Raw genomic sequence first — 20,007 nt, 5'->3', positions numbered from 1 at the left:
GGGCCATTCTGGGGATGTCAAGATCGATATCTCTCGAGTGGTTCTCAGAAGGCCATAGGGTGACCCTCTCTAGGTCCTTAAGCATGGAGGAGAAGTTGACCGCACTGTGACATGTCCCTAGGAACTATGTGTGCCTTGTCCCATAGCCAGACTGATGACTGACTATCTTGAAAACCACCATGGAACTTTTGTTTGGCAAATGATGAAGATCAAGTCAGGGTCAAAATCAGAAACCTAGATGGAGCTTCCAAGCTCCAGTGGAAGAGCAGATGGATGGAGAAAAAGAGCAAGGATGTCAGGAATATAAGGGCTTGGTCCACACTATGAGACACTGTGCCTGAACTAAGGGGATTTCAACTAATCCAGTGACATGGAATGAAAGAACATGGGATCAAACTGGAGGCTCTGAATGTGGCTGACAATTGGGGCAGACGGAGAAGCCAAAGATAATGGCACTTGCAATTGTCTGCATATCATACACTCGCTTTTTGTGATCATATTTTTTGTGGATGCATACCTTGCTAAATCTGGATGGATGAAGGGTGGGCTTGGACTTCCAACAGCTCAAAGTACCCTCCCCTCTATTTGGACTGGTGTTTGAGTGGAGAGGTTTATTTGCGGAGCAAGAAGAATGTGGGAGGAGGAAGAGAAGTGGAAAGTTTGATAATTATTATTATGAAGTAATAGAAAATAACCAATGAGGACATTGGAGATAGGAAAAAAAACATTCATGTGAGTTGTTGACTCAGACCAAAAATTATTTTACAGAAAAAAAACACATAAAGGGGTTGAGTTACTTGGAAAATATGACTCAAGTAATTGGGAAGAAGATTGGGGTTTTTATTTTGGGTCTTCATGGGGCTGTATGAGCAGCATTTTAGGACCTGTATGCTGGATATTTCTGGGGGTTAGTAGGGAAGAAACCTGGCTAGGAGGAGTTTTATGACATAAGTAGAGCCTTGATGATGTCACAAAGCTTTGGTTGGGGTGGCAACTCTGTTCCAAATGAAGCACTAGTCTTCTGTGAAGGTGGGCTTACTATCTTCACGGTGGCTGAGGAGGTCAGTTCAGCTCTTGGGCTCCACAACTGTTCAATCGAATTTCCAGAAGTGAGAATCTAGAGAGCCAAGATATTTTCTTTTGGTAAATATGTTTAGGAAGCAACTAACCTCTGTAGTCAAAGAAAGGTTTCTTTCAAATCTGCTCTGGGTCCAAAATTTATGTCGTTAACAGCTCCTATATTTGATAGCTGGGGGACGGTTAATGTCGGGTATTCTCCCCACTCTATCTTTGCTAAAAATGTCCAATTCCTCAGTCCACTTAAATGGCAAAGATCCTCTTTGTCCATATGTGTTTTAAAAGATAATTATTTCTAATAGGTGCTGTTGCACAGATTAATGTTTCTTTCTTTTGGCAGTTTGACTCACAGTACTCACTTCTCTAATGAAGATACAGAATATCTTTATGTAATCAACCTGGATCTGGATCAGGAGACACAATAGAGAGAGCCAGTGGACTGGAGTGCCATGACCTTGGGCAGGTGGTTATAGATCAGCCAACTATCCAGTAGCTTGAGTGGTAAGGAGAGGAGTGGCTGTTCTTTGAATTCTTTGCCATCTGTTCAGATATTTCTTTCTCACTTTAGGTATAGGCATAACTTCCTCTCTCATTGATATAGTAAGTCAGGAAGTAGGTTTCTCAGTAGAGGTCAATTGCATTTTGCAGCAGGAATATGTCTCTGATACACATATACTGAGCTGTAGACAAGAGTTTGATAATTTTCCTATTAATTTCTTAAGAACATATTACATTTAGGTATCCAAATCTATTCAGCCCTGCCTTTTTCACCTGCTCCAAAGTTATTCCTAAAAAGAGCCTTGACCTCACATGCTCACCTTCTTATCCTTGCAGGCACTTATGGTGGAGGAAACCACTTTGTGTCTGATTTAAACTGAAGAGTTCTTCCTATGCAGAGATTGGCAGCTATGAAGCCCAAGCACAGAAACAGAGACAAGAGACAGTGGAACAGGAGTGCTGTGGCCTATCTCAGAAAGTCTCCCGCCATGATGAAGATGCCTCTCAGTATGAGTTGCATGCCACATCTCCAGAAGAAAAATGGGCCATCGCTCCAGAAGCATAAACTTAGTAAGCCTTTTGAGGCCTTGGAGAATATTGTTGGCCGCAGAATTTCTCATGGCTGGAAGGAAGCCAATGAACCAGTCACCCATTGGAAAGCCATCATTCTAGATCAACTGCCAACATATCCCTCTCTCTATTTGTTGAAATATGATGGGATTGATTGTGTCTATGGCTTGGAGCTTCATAGTGATGAAAGGATTTTAAACCTGAAGATCCTGCCTAATAATGTGCCATTTCCTCAGGTGACAGACACTCATCTCTCAAACACCATAGTTGGCAGAGCAGTGAAACATACATTCATGGGCACAAATGGCTCTAAGAATGACTGGAACGGGATGGTCCTAGAAGAGGTGCCAATCATGAAGACCTGGTTTTATATTACCTACAAGAAAGATCCGGTCTTGTACATTTACCACCTCCTGGATGACTACCTGGAAGGCAACCTCCACATCATGCCAGGCTCTAAGGAAGAGTGGAGTGGCGTGGTCCCTAATGAGGTGCAGACCATAACGACCTGTTTCTACATTGTCAACGAGAATGATCCGGTCCTGTACCTTTACCACCATCATGATGATTCCATTGAAGGCAACCTCCACATCACGTCTGAATGTCCTCCAGTAGAGGTGACTTTGGAATTAGGCAGGGATTCCTTGGAGGTCTAAAGAGTGCAGTACAACAAAAAAGATGGAACCCAAGAGATAGGTAAAATTATTTGCCAAGTTCCCAACAAACCTTCTGTGTATTTCATCAAGTTTGATAATGACTTCCATATCTATGTCTATGATTTGGTGAAGATCTGTTAAAGTGAAATTCTCAAATTTTGAGGGGCAGACTTAATGCTCTCTTTGGGAATGTGTTTTTTCAGAGATACCTCAGGTCTTCTATGAATGCTGGTATCTTTTCCAATGGATTATTCTTTCTCAAAGAATAAAAATTTGTTAACATGTTGTGTTATTTGGTCAATGATGGATTGTGTTTGGTGGATGGGGCATCACAGAAATACATGCCTCAAAACAAAGCAGGATTTATGGTCTTTTCCCCTTGGAGAGTAAAGGACTGGGGATGCGTGGTGTGGTAAAGGACAAGATGGCTGTCAAGGAAGCAGTGGAGAGGGGACAAAAAGTTGTATGATCTCGGGGCGGTATGAAGCTTGAGGGAAAACCATGTCAAATGGAAAGATGTGACCGCTATCAGCGTGAGGTATTGGGACTTAAGAGGATAAAGAGTAGATTAATCAGGAAGGGACACAAATGTATACTCAAAATCAGAGAAAATTAGGTTTCATTTGATGAAAGGGTTAATTCGTACTGGCTGTAAGTCAAAGGATGTTTGATCTCCACTAGAGCATGTTGCTTAGTGAAAAGTGTCTCCGCTCAGTTGCTCTTCTCCAGTAAGTTGGACATCAAGCTACCTACTTAGTTTTGCCAGAATTCTGTCAGCCACCTACTTTGTCATGCCTGGATTCGGTATGCCTTGAACTCTCATAGGTATTATCCATGCCATCCAACCCTTGTCAGTTCATTTAAATAATTGCCCTGCCATATCTGGAAAACAGTGTTCCCTTTCATTGATCATGTTCTGTAGTACTTGGGCTATAAAACTCATGAACACACTCACCCACACACAGGATAAACATGTACATATGATGCCCACTAGTGTGTGACATGCACACATATGATGAATGCACCGAACTCCATAATATCAGTAAAGTAAGGAATCCATGATGCTAGGTGGAGTCTGGCAAAGACCCCACACACCCATCAAACCGCCAAATACCAGTATGGTACTGATGTCTGACTCCCATCCTGTAAGGAACCGGCTTTGCCCTATGTACATAACACACATCCGATCCCATACGGGTCTGCCAGGTCCTCTAGCACAAGGTAATGCAGAAATTGATCAATTATTGATTGGTAGTGTGCTTCAAGCCTCTGAATTTCATAAAAAACATCATGTTAATAGCAAAGTTTTGAAGAAAGAGTTTTCTATTACATGGCAACAAGCTAAGGAGATTGTGAAGAAATGCCCTACCTGCTCTTTCTATAACCAAACACCACTGCCAGCAGGAGTTAATCCAAAGGGCACTCATAGAAATGAAATCTGGCAGATGGATGTGTTCCACTTTGCAGAATTTGGCAAATTGAAGTATGTTCATCACACCATCGACACTTATTCAGGCTTTCAGTGGGCAACTGCTTTAAGTTCAGAAAAAGCTGATTCAGTAATCACTCATTTATTAGAAGTCATGGCTATCATGGGTATACCTACACAAATAAAGACAGATAATGGTCCTGCTTATGTCTCTAGGAAGATGAAACGGTTTTTTGATCATTACAATATCAAGCATGTTACAGGTATACCATACAATCCTACAGGTCAAGCAGTCATAGAAAGATCAAATCGAACTATAAAGGATATGTTGAACAAACAGAAAGGAGTGGAAAACACCCCTAGAAATAGGTTACATAATGCTTTGTTAACCTTGAATTTTCTCAACGCTAACGAGAAGGGAACGACGGCTGCAGAAAGACATTGGATAATGGAAAAGTCTGCTGAACTAAATCAACCAGTTTATTTCAAGGATGTACTGACCTCACAATGGAAGCCAGGAGATGTGCTGCGTTGGGGAAGGGGTTTTGCTCTTATCTCCACAGGTGAGGAAAAATTATGGATACCGTCAAAATTAATAAAGGTTCGGTTTGAGGAAGGGAAGTCACTTGGAAAAGATAAATAACAATTCATTCACAAGGATGACCGACGTACAGATGGTAAGGATTACTAATAGGATGGGGGCAGGGTTCTTTTCTTATCTCCACAGGAAAATATTCATCTCCAAAGAATTTGAGGGACCCTGAATATTTAATTACTGATGGATGGAAAATAGTTACGACCCATTAAACATCAACAATAAAATTCTATACATATCGTAAGTATTGATTTTATATATATATATATATATATATATATATATATATATTTATATGTTTTATTGAACATTTCTTTATAAATGTGTAGAGCTGGTTTTGGAGTTGGACTATGGCTCAGTCCTTCTTCAATTCCAAGCCTGTTGATAAGAGGTATTTCAAAGTTTCTGTCTCAGGTCAGGAGCCATGAAATGGGACAGAATAAGAATAATTTTATACTTGATAAACTTTCTTTGCCTTCCCTCACATCTGTGTCTTTCTTTATATGCCAGTATAAGTCCTTGTTGTTAATGTTTAAATTTCCCATAACAAGCAACATATTTTCCTACAGTAATTTTTGAAGTTTCCAGGATGAAGATGGGGCCCCACAACATCAACTCAATCTGGTTTTTATGACGTCATGAATTTTTTTTTTAAGCACTAATTTTAGACCTGTTTTTTGGTACCAACTGCAAGAGACAATTTCATATGATGCACATTTTTGACAACGCTCTGGCTGGACCTTCTCAAAACACACAGAGACTAGTTATAATTTTCTTAAGTCAAAGGTTAATTTGGGAATTTTACCATCGTTTGCTTTCACAGGGGCCCCTAAGAAGAACGTCGCCCCCATGTCAGCTAGAAGCAATCTAAGAGGACGACGTCCCCTCTCCCAACAGAGTTTGCCCACAGGGTTAGGGACATCTTTTAGTGGTTGGTTTAGGAGTGAGGGGATGGGGAGATATTGTATGTAATTAGGGATAAAAAAAAAGGGGGATTAACTGGGTTGATGGGATGATTGGTATTTGTGACTTACTGTTTTTAGAAAATTATGTTGGTACTGTTTCTTGTATATTGATATATTGAATATTGAATGTGAGTGTTCCTACCTCTATTTTGGTATAAGAGTATGCTTATATTGTATGGATACATCTATCATATCACAATGTACATTTCTACCTCTGGTACTATTTATGTAATAACATTGTTTACATTTGATAAGTAATGACATTGTTTACAGGTGAAGATCATTGTCTTCATACATTGCACAATTGTTTATTCCCTTAGTTTTCAAATTAGATAGGTATTGAGAATTACATGTTTGTCATATTATTTTTAGGCTAATCAGGTCTTTTAGATACATAGAGATTATTTTCAGTATAGATAGTATAATCTTCAGCCTCTTTGAAGAGCTGTAGAAAATGGCCTTTAATCTAACCTAGAATTCTGTGCCATCGAGACACAATTTACTCCTGGCAACACCACTCTACTCCCGAGAGAACGTTGAGCACCAAAGACACTCCACTGGGAGCTTGTCTTCCTGGCAGAACTGGCCTTTGGGTTAAGAAAAACCCATACCTCAACTACTGACTAAGATATAAACAGGATTGTCTTATCTTGCCAAGACAGGGTAGGATAATCCTAAGAAAGTTCCTTGCATTTGAGAATGGTATGTCAGTTATGTTAGGCCTTAGCCAAAGTTGGTTGACTCAACATTGCAAACGAGATTTTTTGTGATTGCCCAGGCAGTCAGTTGTCTCTGTCATTTGTTGCACATTTTGGATATCTCTTTTTTGTTAAGTAATATTTACTCCCTTCTCAGACCTTTGATGGAGTTGAAGATTATTTAATTGTAGTTACTCTTTAGCAAAACTTTTGCTCTCAATATTGTTTGTTATATTTATCATTTGTTATTATTGTTATAGTTATATTTGGTTTAGTTGTGTCTTATTTAGACAAAAGGGGGAGATGAAGGGGTTAAATCAGCTCCCTTTAGAGGGCGGGGTTTGCCTCAGGCGAATCCCTGCCAATAAAGGGTGCGCAGAGAGGCGGCTCACCCCTTTTTTGTTCCTCGCTACCTGTGCTACGCTGGAACTTTGGTTCAGTATGTTTAACAATAAACTAGTAAATATTCTTTGATATCTGCATTGCCTTTATTTTGTCAGTTCCTTTTCTGCTTCAGCTGTTAATTCTCTGGGACTGTTTAAATCTTTATCACCATCCAAGGTCTTGTTCAAATGAATTATTAGATCAGGTGTTATCCCAATAGTTGGTCGTAAACTGGAAATGTCTCCTAACAGTCTTTGAAAGTCATTAAGAGTCCGTAAGCGATCTCTCCAAATTTGTGCCTTCTGTGTCTTAATTTTTTGCAAACCTATTCTATAACCTAAATAATTAACAGAATCTCCCTTCTGAATCTTTTCAGGAGCAATTTGCAATCCCCATTTAGGTAACAGTATCTGTATTTCTTCAAACAGTCTGTTCAAGGTATCTATGTTTGAATCAGATAACAATATGTCGTCCATGTAATGGTATACAATAGATTTGGGAAATTTCTTGCGTATTATTTGCAATGGTTGGTTCACAAAATATTGGCACAGGGAGGGGCTATTTAACATACCCTGGGGGAGGACGGTCCAGTGGTACCTCCTCGAAGGTTGAGAATTGTTATAAGTAGGCACTGTGAAGGCAAATTTTTCTCTATCTTCTTTTTGCAAAGGTATAGTGAAAAAACAATCCTTTAAATCAATAACTATGAGAGGCCATCCTTTTGGTAATAAAGAGGGCAACGGAATTCCAGATTGCAGAGGGCCCATAGGTTGAATAACCTTGTTGATGGCCCTGAGATCTGTCACCATTCTCCATTTACCTGATTTTTTCTTAACCACAAATACAGGAGAATTCCAAGGGCTGGTAGATTCTTCTATATGTCCAGCATCTAGTTGCTCTTGTACCAGCTGTTCTAAAGCCTGTAGCTTTTCCTCAGCTAAAGGCCATTGCTTTGTCCATATTGGTTTCTCAGTCAACCATTTTAGAGGCAAGGCTGTTGGTATTTCTGAAGGGACATCAATTGCTTGTTCCTGCACAGCCCTAATGGCCGGTTTTGTCCTTTTGTAATAACTTTTAATATTCCTTTCAGAAATATGGGCTCTAGAAGTAGCAGGAATGTTAATTTGAGTATTCCATTGTTGTAATAGGTCACGACCCCATAAATTCATTGCAATATTGGCTACATAAGGCCTTAATTTTCCTATTTGTCCCTCAGGCCCTATACATTCAACCCATCTCGTGCTCTGCCTTACTCGAGATAGGGTTCCAATTCCCAGGAGCTGAACATTTACATTCTGAAGAGGCCAATATAGATGCCAAGATTCTGGGGGTAATGATACTTACATCAGCACCTGTGTCCAGTAGGCCAGTAATAAAAATGCCATTTACACACACTCTCAGCTTAGGTCTTTGATCATTTATAGAAGTTTGCCAAAACACACGTAACTCATCTTTCTGATTTCTATTGCTTGTAACAGTAGGCATGTGGCTTTCTAATTGTCCTGACGAGGCATGTTCTCTGCAGAAACTGGGAATGTCTGAACCATGTTTGCCATGGGGGCCTGAGAGGCCCCCCCTCTAACGTTTCCCATCTGTATCAGGTTGCCTTGTCTATCTCTTGTAGACCTGCATTCATTCGTCCAGTGTCTGCCCTTCCCACATATTCTACATAAACCTGAAGGCTGATTCCTTCTATTCCTGTTATTTCTAGAAGAAATAACATATTATTATTTCTGAAAACCCGTTGTTTACAATTCCTTTTCATATGACCCATTTTGCCACAATTAAAACATTTGGTATTCTGGTGTCTCCTTTTACCATTGGAAATTGCTTCTTCTACCCATGCTTCAGTGCCATAGTCAAATGTGTCAACATCTAGTGTATGCAAGACCCATTCTTCCAAGGACGCTGATCTGAACATTAAAGGCCTCAAGATCCTTTTGCATTCCACATTAGCATTTTCGTAAGCCAAAGACTCAATTATTATACGTCTTGCTTCTGGGTCAGGTATCCCCATTTGTACAGCCTTAGTTAATCTTTGTAAAAAGTCACTAAAGGGTTCTCTCTGACCCTGTTTAACTGTGACAAATGATTCCATTCTCTGTCCTGGGTCTTGTACTCTGTCCCAAGCCCTTAAGGCTGCTGTAGTACACATGGAGAGTATGTTTTCATCCAAATTAACTTGTTCCTGAGGGTCTGAAAAGAGCCCTTCACCTAGAATTTTATCTAGGGAAACGTCAATTCCCTTCGCCTTTTCCTGCTGTTCTAAAAGTCTAGCCTCTTGCCTGAATAAGCATTTCCATTTTAATTGCGGTCCACTCTCAAGGACCGCGGAGCTCAGCTGGAGCCAGTCCAAGGGGGTTGCTTTGCTTGTTGTGGCCCAAGAATTTAGCATCTCTTTAACAAAAGGGGAGTGCATCCCAAAAGACATGATGGCCTGTTTAATTTCTTTGAGATCATTCATACGGACAGGCTCCCATGTATCTTCGTTGATGACCCTAGGGTTTCTGGAACCAACCACCTTTTCTGTTGTTATTACAGGAAAGGCATGTAGAGCTGTAGGTAGAGCTTTGTGAAAATTTTCCCGGAGGGATTTATCCACAGATGTAGTTAAAATTTGCCTTTCTACCCTTTGCTCTTCTTCATCAGAATTTAGAAATTCCTCAATCTTTTCAATTCTATTCACCATTGCTTTTTGTAATGTCTGAATCTCCTGCCCAGAATTATGTTCTAAAGCCTTCATTGAGGATTCTAGAGTATGAAATTAGTCCAGTAGAGATAACTTGTCATCTTTGGACATAATTTTTATGGCATAAACCGTGCCTTCTTGTATTGACAATCTTTCCGCCAATCTGTCATAAGCTTTAGACAAAATTCGATTGTCACATTCAGCAGTTTTGATTCTCTCAGTTAACATTTCAGTTCCTACAGAAAGGGACTGCTGAAACTTACGATCTAATTCAGCTGTTCCTTCTTCCATAGTAATGAATTTCTCCTTAACATCAGAAAGGGACTGCTGAAACTTACGATCTAATACAGCTGTTCCTTCTTCCATAGTAATGAATTTCTCCTTAACATCAGAAAGGGACTGCTGAAACTTACGATCTAATTCAGCTGTTCCTTCTTCCATAGTAATAAATTTCTCCTTAACATCAACCTGTACTTTTTCTAGATTTTACTCAGTTAACCAAGTCATGTTAAATAAAGATTTGTTTTCTTCCTGGAGAACTTCAAACTGATTCTTGAGAAGATTGTTGTCGCTCTCAATAGTTTTCAAACGTTCAACCTCTGCCTTAAGAGATTTGATCATTTTCCTATTATCAAACCAAATAGTGCTAAGGAAAATTAAGAATCCCAGGAATATCCATATATGTGGTGTGGTAGACACCTCTTGTAAGATCTCCCAAATGGTGCACTCAAAAGAACTATTGAAATAGGCTGCGGTCATGTTCTCAGACATTATTTAGAAAAGAAAAAGTTCTCTTACCTGTAATAACTGGTTCCTGCCAGTGGTGGCGAAAGAGTCCAGTTGAATCCACGTGTCCTAAATCTGAAATAAAACGACTCAAAAACAAAATTGAAACAGACACCAGGCTGATAAGTATTTTTTGCCGGGGCTCTCAGGCCGCTGTCACGTGACCTGAGCGCTGGCGGCGGTGGGAGGGGGAGCAGCAGACACAGGCAGCGCACGCGCTGGCGGGCGGGCACGGGAAATCTGGCCGGGGCGGCTCGGAAAAGAGGCTTAGGCGCTGTTAAAAAGGCTCTGTCGATATCAAACTCACTGCTTGATACTCTAACAAGCAGCAGGGAAAATCGAGTCGCTCAGAATCTCAGCTGTTTCAGCGCGCGCCCAGAGAGACTGCTCAGAATCCCAACTTCTTCCGCGCGCGCCCAGAGAGACCGCCGCAGTGACCGGGGGTGCAAGAGACTCCGATTCGGGGCCGGTTCTCGGCAAAGCCCCACGGGGCAGGCACCAGATGTTCCCGCACAAAATAAAGGCAATGCAGATATCAAAGAATATTTACCAGTTTATTGTTAAACTTACTGAACCAAAGTTCCAGCGTAGCACAGGTAGCGAGGAACAAAAAAGGGGCGAGCCGCCTCTCCGCGCACCCTTTATTGGCAGGGATTCGCCTGAGGCAAACCCCGCCCTCTAAAGGGAGCTGATTTAACCCCTTCACTTGGGCTATAAAACTCATGAACACACTCACCCACACACAGGATAAACATGTACATATGATGCCCACTAGTGTGTGACATGCACACATATGATGAATGCACCGAACTCCATAATATCAGTAAAGTAGGGAATCCATGATGCTAGGTGGAGTCTGGCAAAGACCCCACACACCCATCAAACCGCCAAATACCAGTATGGTACTGATGTCTGACTCCCATCCTGTAAGGAACCTGCCATCCTGTAACTGGGCTATTTTTGGTTCCTTCATCTTCACAAACTTGGTTAAAATGTTAGAGTTGTCAAACTGGGAGTTAGGGTCCAGCATGTAGATCAGCTGTCCCAGGTCAGGTGATTTGGCTACAATTTGGGTGAGAAATTGTACCAGGGAATTCTGGTACACACTCTCCTCTTCTTCTCCCTGTCTTCATCATCACTCTTGTGGGTGGGCCTGGAGCACAAAGAAGGTAAAATGGAATAAGCCTCCTCCTTAGTGGAAAACCTTGTCAATCCTTAATTTGACCTGACTCTCTGAGGGAATGCAGCACATTTTTTTCCTACTAGGTCTCCTCATTCATTGGTTCACTCATTTTTCCAAGGAATGATTGAATTCATCCATTCTTCCTTGTCTCTCTCTCTTCTTTCTTCCCTTCTTCCATTTCCCCCTTGATTGTAGAAATTTGAGCAGCAGGGCTGCATCCCCATGGGGCCGCCTTGTAAGGTTATGCTCCGAAATAACAACACAAAACTATTCATTTCAACACTGCCTGCCCCATTATTTTCAGCCTCTTAACCCATGTCTAATAATGTATGTTGCAGCATGAGGTGCGCTTAGAAGGAAAGATTTAGCATGTCTGACCTGGTGGCTGGCTGTATCGCCATCTGCCTCAGAGTGCAGAGCTACCATTTCTGCCCATGGGAGAGGTGCATGGCATCTCTAAGCTCAATTCCTATTCCTCCCAGCATTCTCTTATGTTTATTCCACCCACCTATGTTCTAACCTTTCAGGCCAAACAGTTTCTTTATTTAATTAACCAATGACCTATACTCCATCATTACTCCTATTTCTGTTTAAACAAGAACGGAATCTTTAACTTTAACATAGCAAAATTACATATAACAAAACAGTTATCAAGCAAGAATTACAGTTACAATATTTATATCTATTTTATCTTTTATCATAACAATGGAAAACTATAACTATCTATCTATTCTTCAACTCCATCAGAGACTCCAGAATAATACAGTATTACCTAAGCAAACAAAAAGTAAGTCATTTTCAAACTCTAGAAATGACAGAGACATCTCGCTGCCTGGACAGTCACCCAAAGTTCCTCTGTACCTTTGGTGTTTCCATCCTCAGCCTACAGGCCCATAGTTTTCAGCAGACATTTCCATGAAGCAGGAAATTGCAAAGGCAGTCACTATCTGCTTGTCTTGAAGAATGTTTTGCTGACACTTTCCTGAATCAGGAACACGAAAAGATCATCTCACCTTTAGGCAAGTTCAGTAGTCCTCTCTCTGAGTGTTTTCTGTGTACAGTTTATGCAACAATCCAGGCAAGAGCAGTTTCTTCCCCAAATGGCTATCAAACTCCATAAGGATCCTCTGTGATGCCCATCTTCTTCCTGAAGTAGATATGTGCTGCCAAGAGTAGAGTGTCTCACTGTCATGAAAAACCCTAAGGTACTAAAACATTAAATAGCCTATTTTGTAGTCTAGAGAGTTATGAATAATGCCTATCTGACTGAAATATATATATATCTATGTAGCTAGAAAATCTAACTAACATGACTACAAACTTGACTATTATTAATGATTATCCATTAATAACCTATATACATTATATTTTTAAATGAACTACACAATCACAATACCTTAATTAAGATCAAAAATGCATATACATATAACAAAATTGACCTAAAATCTCTATCAGTAAAGCAAAATCTATACTAATGCAAATATTCATATCTATGTCACATCCCACTTTAAATGTAAAAGAACGTTTATAAGCCATATTTGGGAACGTGGGTGCAGTTTTTTCTCTCCAAAATGCTTCCTGCTGAATGGTGGCATCATTATTGATTTATCTCAGTTGGCAGTTGAGCGAAGCAATTTTTTAAAGGTGTTCACAGCAACCTTTAAGTAGGGCGTGGTCCATCCTACCATATTAGGATAGAGGCATCCACAGACTATCACCCTCTGTGAAAACAAAATAGAAACTCCTTTCCAAAGCATCATGTCCTTAGATCCAATTTTCATTGACAAGGCATTTTCAAAATATCTATGTTGGATTATTTCAGCAGCTTTTATAAAGAAACATCTTTTAGCAGCTATTGCTACTGCCTCAAAATTCAAATGATTCAAAAAGAACATAATAGCATACAATATCAAAATTCGCTGTGAATTTTCCATCTTTGTGTGCTTCAATTTAACCTCTATTTTGTTTATTTTTCCTTTTTATTTTTTGCCTTTTGAGACAGGTTCTCTGTATCTTTGACCTGGAATAACTCTGTATACCTGTCTGTCTTGAAGTCTCAGAGATCTGCCTCTCTCTGCCTTTCAGGCATTGGGATTAAAGGTGTATGCTACTACACATTGAACTCACAAAGATCTGTTTGTCTCTGCCTTCAAGGCACTGGGCTTAAAGGCGTGTGCTACCTCACCTTGAAGGTACAGAGGTCAATCTCCCTCTGCCTCCCATGTGTTGGGTTTACAGGTGTGTACTACCACACCCAACAACTCTCTTCCTTTTTTTAACTTTAAGAACTTCAAATTTTAGCCTGCACATATTTTTAACACACTGTAAATCATTTAAAAATTTTCTTTGTCTTTGAATCTCTCTTTACTCTATTTCTCTCTCTGTTTTTCTGACCACATGAATCTTTCATTTACCAAGCAATCCCAGTAGGACTAAAGCCGTGGCTTTGCTGGCCAGATGTAGCCCATTCCTTAGCTATCTGCCATTCCAACCTTGTGGCTGAGGTACCGAACAGAGCCGCATTCAGTGCCACAAGTCTACAGTGTTTCAAGGTCCTTGCCATCAAAGAGGCTGCAACAGACGACACTCAAGCCCTCTTTCTGTAGCTGGCCCTCCTTCCTCAAACAGTCAGAGTTTGCCCAGGCAGGATGGCCCAGAAACTAAGGCGACCCACCTAGAGCGGTGAGTGCCTGCCTACCGGGCAGACCTCAGGGTCCCCTGTAAGGGAGCCGGGCACCTTCAGCTCTGGCGCCAGGCTTCCTGCGCACTCCTGGATACCATCCCCCCCTTGCTCCATTCATCCTGTTCGCCCTGGATCATTGGGCTACTGGCGGCCCTGCTTAGTTGCTGAGGAATCTCATCAGGACGGGTGAGTGTGTGCTATCCAGGGGCGGACTGTCCCGGAAGAGAGCACAAACCCCCTCCCCCAGCTCCTCCTGCAAGGCTGTCTTTCTCTCCCACGATCCAGCCCCCCCAGCACCCCTCCCCAACCCTGCCCTGCTGTATGCTAGGACCAGTGCTCAAGTACAGTTTTAAGCTCCTAAACTAAGGCGACCCACCTAGAGCGGTGAGTGCCTGCCTACCGGGCAGACCTCAGGGTCCCCTGTAAGGGAGCCGGGCACCTTCAGCTCTGGCGCCAGGCTTCCTGCGCGCTCCTGGATACCATCCCCCCCTTGCTCCATTCATCCTGTTTGCCCTGGATCATTGGGCTACTGGCGGCCCTGCTTAGTTGCTGAGGAATCTCATCAGGACGGGTGAGTGTGTGCTATCCAGGGGCGGACTGTCCCGGAAGAGAGCACAAACCCCCTCCCCCAGCTCCTTCTGCAGGGCTGTCTTTCTCTCCCACGATCCAGCCCCCCCAGCACCCCTCCCCAACCCTGCCCTGCTGTATGCTAGGACCAGTGCTCAAGTACAGTTTTAAGCTCCTAAACTAAGGCGACCCACCTAGAGCGGTGAGTGCCTGCCTACCGGGCAGACCTCAGGGTCCCCTGTAAGGGAGCCGGGCACCTTCAGCTCTGGCGCCAGGCTTCCTGCGCGCTCCTGGATACCATCCCCCCTTGCTCCATTCATCCTGTTGGCCCTGGATCATTGGGCTACTGGCGGCCCTGCTTAGTTGCTGAGGAATCCCATCAGGACGGGTGAGTGTGTGCTATCCAGGGGCAGGAACGGTTCCTACTTCTACACTGAAGAGATATACCCAGAGAGTAAATCACAGCAAAGACTGGACCAAGAGACCAGGCCTCTCCTGGCTCCATTTGAAGGAAGAGATGGGAAGGCGCCAATACAAGAATTCCTCCAACAACCTGAAAGGCAACATGACACCACCAGAAACCAGAGATCCCGAAATAAGAAGAATTGTACACCATACTCCTGAAGAAATAGAAGAAATCGACTCAAAAGTTAACTATATGAAAATAATAGAGGACCTTAAACAGGAGGTGAAAAACTGCCATAAACAATTAGAGATTACAAACAAAAAGGTAGAGGAAATGAAAAATCGCTCAAAGACACGCAAGAAAACCAAGAGAAACAAGAAAAAGCAATCAAACAGGTTAGGGAAGCGGTTCAAGACATGAAGAATGCAATGGAAGCAATGAAGAAAGCACAAACCGAGGGAAGAATGGAGATGGAAAATCTGGGTAAACGAACAGGAATGACAGAGACAGGTACTAACAACAGATTACAAGAGATAGAAGAGAGAATATCAGACACTGAAGATACCATAGAGAAAATAAACACACTGATCAAAGAAAACAGCAAAACCAACAAATTCTCATCACAAAACATTCAGGAAATTTGGGACACTATAAAAAGACCAAACCTAAGATTAATTGGAGTAGAAGAAGGAGAAGAAGTGCAGCTCAACGGTACAGAAAATATACTTAATAAAATTATAGAAGAAAACTTTCCCAACCTGAAGAAAGAGGTACCTATGAAGGTTCAAGAAGCATACAGAACACCAAATAGGCTGGATCAAAAGAAAACATCCCCGCGCCATATAATAATCAAAACCCAAAATATACAGAATAAAGAAAGAATATTAAGAGCCGCAAAGGAAAAAGGCCAAGTTACTTATAAAGGTAAACCTATCAGACTTACACCTGACTTCTCTATGGAAACCATGAAAGCCAGAAGGTCCTGGATAGATGTACTGCAAAAACTAAGAGATCATGGATGCAAGCCCAGACTACTATATCCAGCCAAGCTTTCGTTCACTATAAATGGAGAAAACAAAATTTTCCAGGATAAAAACAAATTTAAACAATACGTAGCCACAAATCCAGCCTTACAGAAAATTATAGAAGGAAAATCACTAACCAAGGAGTCCAACAATGCCCACAATAACTCAGTCATCTAGAGAACTCTCACCAGCGCATCTCAAAGAAGGGAAACACACAAACCCTACTACTAAAAAAGTGACCAGAGTTAACAACCACTGGTCATTAATATCACTTAATGTCAATGGGCTAAACTCACCTATAAAAAGGCACAGACTAAGGGATTGGATTCGAAAACAGGATCCAACATTCTGCTGTCTACAAGAAACACACCTCAACCACAAAGACAGGCACCTACTCAGAGTAAAGGGCTGGGAAAAGGCCTATCAAGCAAATGGACCTAAGAAACAAGCAGGTGTGGCCATACTAATTTCTAACAAAGTGGACTTCAAACTTAAATCAATCAGAAGAGATGGAGAGGGACATTTTATACTCATAACAGGAACAATTCATCAGGATGAAGTCTCAATTCTGAATATCTACGCCCCTAATATAAAAGCACCCACGTATGTAAAAGAAACATTACTAAAACTCAAGGCAGCCATCAAACCACACACACTAATAGTAGGAGACTTCAACACTCCTCTCTCACCAATGGACAGGTCAATCAAACAGAAACCTAACAGAGAAATTAGAGAATTAATGGAGGTAATGAAGCAAATGGACTTAACAGACATCTATAGATTATTCCACCCGAACAGGAAAGAATATACCTTCTTCTCTGCAGCTCATGGAACCTTCTCGAAAATTGACCACATGCTCGGTAGCAAAGCTAACTTACACAGTTACAAAAAAATTTTAGTAACCACCTGCGTCTTATCAGATCACCATGGATTAAAGTTAGAATTCAACAACAATGCTACCCCCAGAAAGCCTACAAACTCATGGAAACTGAGCAGTCAACTACTGAACCATACCTGGATTAAGGAAGAAATAAAGTTAGAAATTAAAGTCTTCCTTGAATTCAATGAAAATAAAGAAACAACATACTCAAACCTATGGGACACTATGAAAGCAGTGCTAAGAGGAAAGTTCATCGCACTAAGTGCCCACTTAAAGAAAACAGAGAAAGCACATATTGAAGACTTAACAGCCCACCTGAAAGCTCTAGAAAAAAAAGAAGCAGACTCACCTAGGAGGAGTAGAAGATTGGAAATAATCAAACTGAGGGCTGAAATCAACAAAATAGAAACACAGAAAACAGTCCAAAGAATCAATGAAACAAAAAGCTGGTTCCTGGAGAAAATCAACAAGATTGATAAACCCCTATCCAAACTAATCAAACGGCAGAGAGAGAACACGCAAATTAATAAGATCAGGAATGAAAAGGGGGACATAACCACAAACACAGAGGAAATTCAGAGAGTCATTAGATCTTACTACAAAAGCCTGTATGCCACTAAACTGGAAAATGTAAAAGAAATGGACACTTTTTTAGATAAATACCATTTACCAAAATTAAACCAGGACCAGGTGAACAATCTAAACAGACCTGTAAGTCGCGAAGAATTAGAAGCTGTTATCAAAAACCTACCTACCAAAAAAAGCCCAGGGCCAGATGGGTTCAATGCGGAATTCTACCAGAACTTCCAAGAAGACCTAATTCCTATTCTCCTCAATGTATTCCACAATATAGAAACAGAAGGGTCACTACCAAATTCCTTTTATGAAGCTACAGTTACTCTGATACCAAAACCACACAAAGACCCAACCAGGAAAGAGAATTACAGGCCGATCTCACTCATGAATATCGACGCAAAAATCCTCAACAAAATACTGGCAAACCGAATCCAAGAACACATCCGAAAAATTATCCATTATGATCAAGTAGGCTTCATTCCTGAGATGCAGGGCTGGTTCAACATACGAAAATCTATCAATGTAATCCAGCATATAAACAAACTGAAAGAAAAAAAACATATGATCATTTCATTAGATGCTGAAAAAGCATTTGACAAAATTCAACATCCATTTATGTTAAAAGTCTTGGAGAGATTAGGGATACAAGGGTCATACCTAAATATAATAAAAGCTATATACAGCAAACCGACAGCTAACATCAAATTAAACGGAGAGAAACTCAAAGCCATCCCGCTTAACTCAGGAACACGACAAGGCTGTCCACTTTCACCATACCTCTTCAATATAGTGCTGGAAGTTCTAGCAATAGCAATAAGACAACATAATGGGATCAATGGGATTCGAATTGGAAAGGAAGAAGTTAAACTTTTGTTATTCGCAGATGATATGATAGTGTACATAAGCGACCCCAAAACTCCACCAAAGAACTTTTACAGCTGATTAACAGCTTTAGTAATGTGGCAGGATACAAGATCAACTCCAAAAAATCAGTCGCCCTCTTATACACAAAGGATATGGAAGCAGAGAGGGAAATCAGAGAAGCTTCTCCATTCACGATAGCCACAAACAGCATAAAATATCTTGGGGTAAATCTAACCAAGGAAGTGAAAGATCTATTTGATAAGAACTTTAAGGCATTGAAGAAAGAAATTGAGGAGGATACCAAAAAATGGATGGACATCCCTTGCTCTTGGATTGGGAGGATCAACATAGTAAAAATGGCAATTCTACCAAAGGCAATTTATAGATTCAATGCAATCCCCATCAAGATCCCATCAAAATTCTTCACAGATCTGGAGAGGTCAATAATCAACTTTATATGGAAAAACAAAAAACCCAGGATAGCCAAAACAATCCTATACAATAAAGGATTGTCTGGAGGCATTACCATCCCTGACTTCAAACTCTATTACAGAGCTACAGTAATGAAAACAGGGTGGTACTGGCATAAAAACAGAGAAGTCGACCAATGGAATCATATAGAAGACCCGGATTTAATCCCACAAACCTATGAACACCTCATTTTCGATAAAGGAGCTAAAAGTATACAATGGAAGAAAGAAAGCATCTTCAACAAATGGTGCTGGCACAACTGGATGTCAAACTGTAGAAGAATGAAAATAGACCCATATCTATCACCGTGCACAAAACTCAAGTCCAAATGGATTAAAGACCTCAATATCAGCCCGATAACACTGAACCTGATAGAAGAGAAAGTGGGAAATACCCTACAACAGATGGGCACAGGTGATCGCTTCTTAGGTATAACCCCAGAAGCACAGACATTAAGGGCAACATTGAATAAATGGGACCTACTAAAACTGAGAAGCTTCTGTAAAGCAAAGGACACTGTCACTAAGACACAAAGGGAACCTACTGACTGGGAGAAGATCTTCACCAACCCCACAACAGACAAAGGTCTGATCTCCAAAATATATAGAGAACTCAAGAAACTAGACTTTAAAAGACTAATTAACCCAATTAAAAAATGGGGCACTGAACTGAACAGAGAATTCTCAACAGAAGAAGTTCAAATGGCCAAAAGACACTTAAGGTCATGCTCAACCTCCTTAGCGATCAGGGAAATGCAAATCAAAACAACTTTGAGATATCATCTTACACCTGTCAGAATGGCTAAAGTCAAAAACACCAAGGATAGCCTTTGCTGGAGAGGCTGTGGAGGAAGGGGTACACTCATCCATTGCTGGTGGGAATGCAATCTTGTGCAACCACTGTGGAAGTCAGTGTTTCGGTTTCTCAGGAAATTCGGGATCAACCTACCCCTCGACCCAGCAATACCACTCTTGGGAATTTACCCAAGAGATGCTCTATCATATG

The sequence above is a fragment of the Microtus pennsylvanicus genome, chromosome Y (assembly GCF_037038515.1).
Source record: "Microtus pennsylvanicus isolate mMicPen1 chromosome Y, mMicPen1.hap1, whole genome shotgun sequence".
In the NCBI taxonomy this organism is placed as follows: domain Eukaryota; kingdom Metazoa; phylum Chordata; class Mammalia; order Rodentia; family Cricetidae; genus Microtus; species Microtus pennsylvanicus.
Note: the sequence above shows the minus strand (reverse complement) of the source record.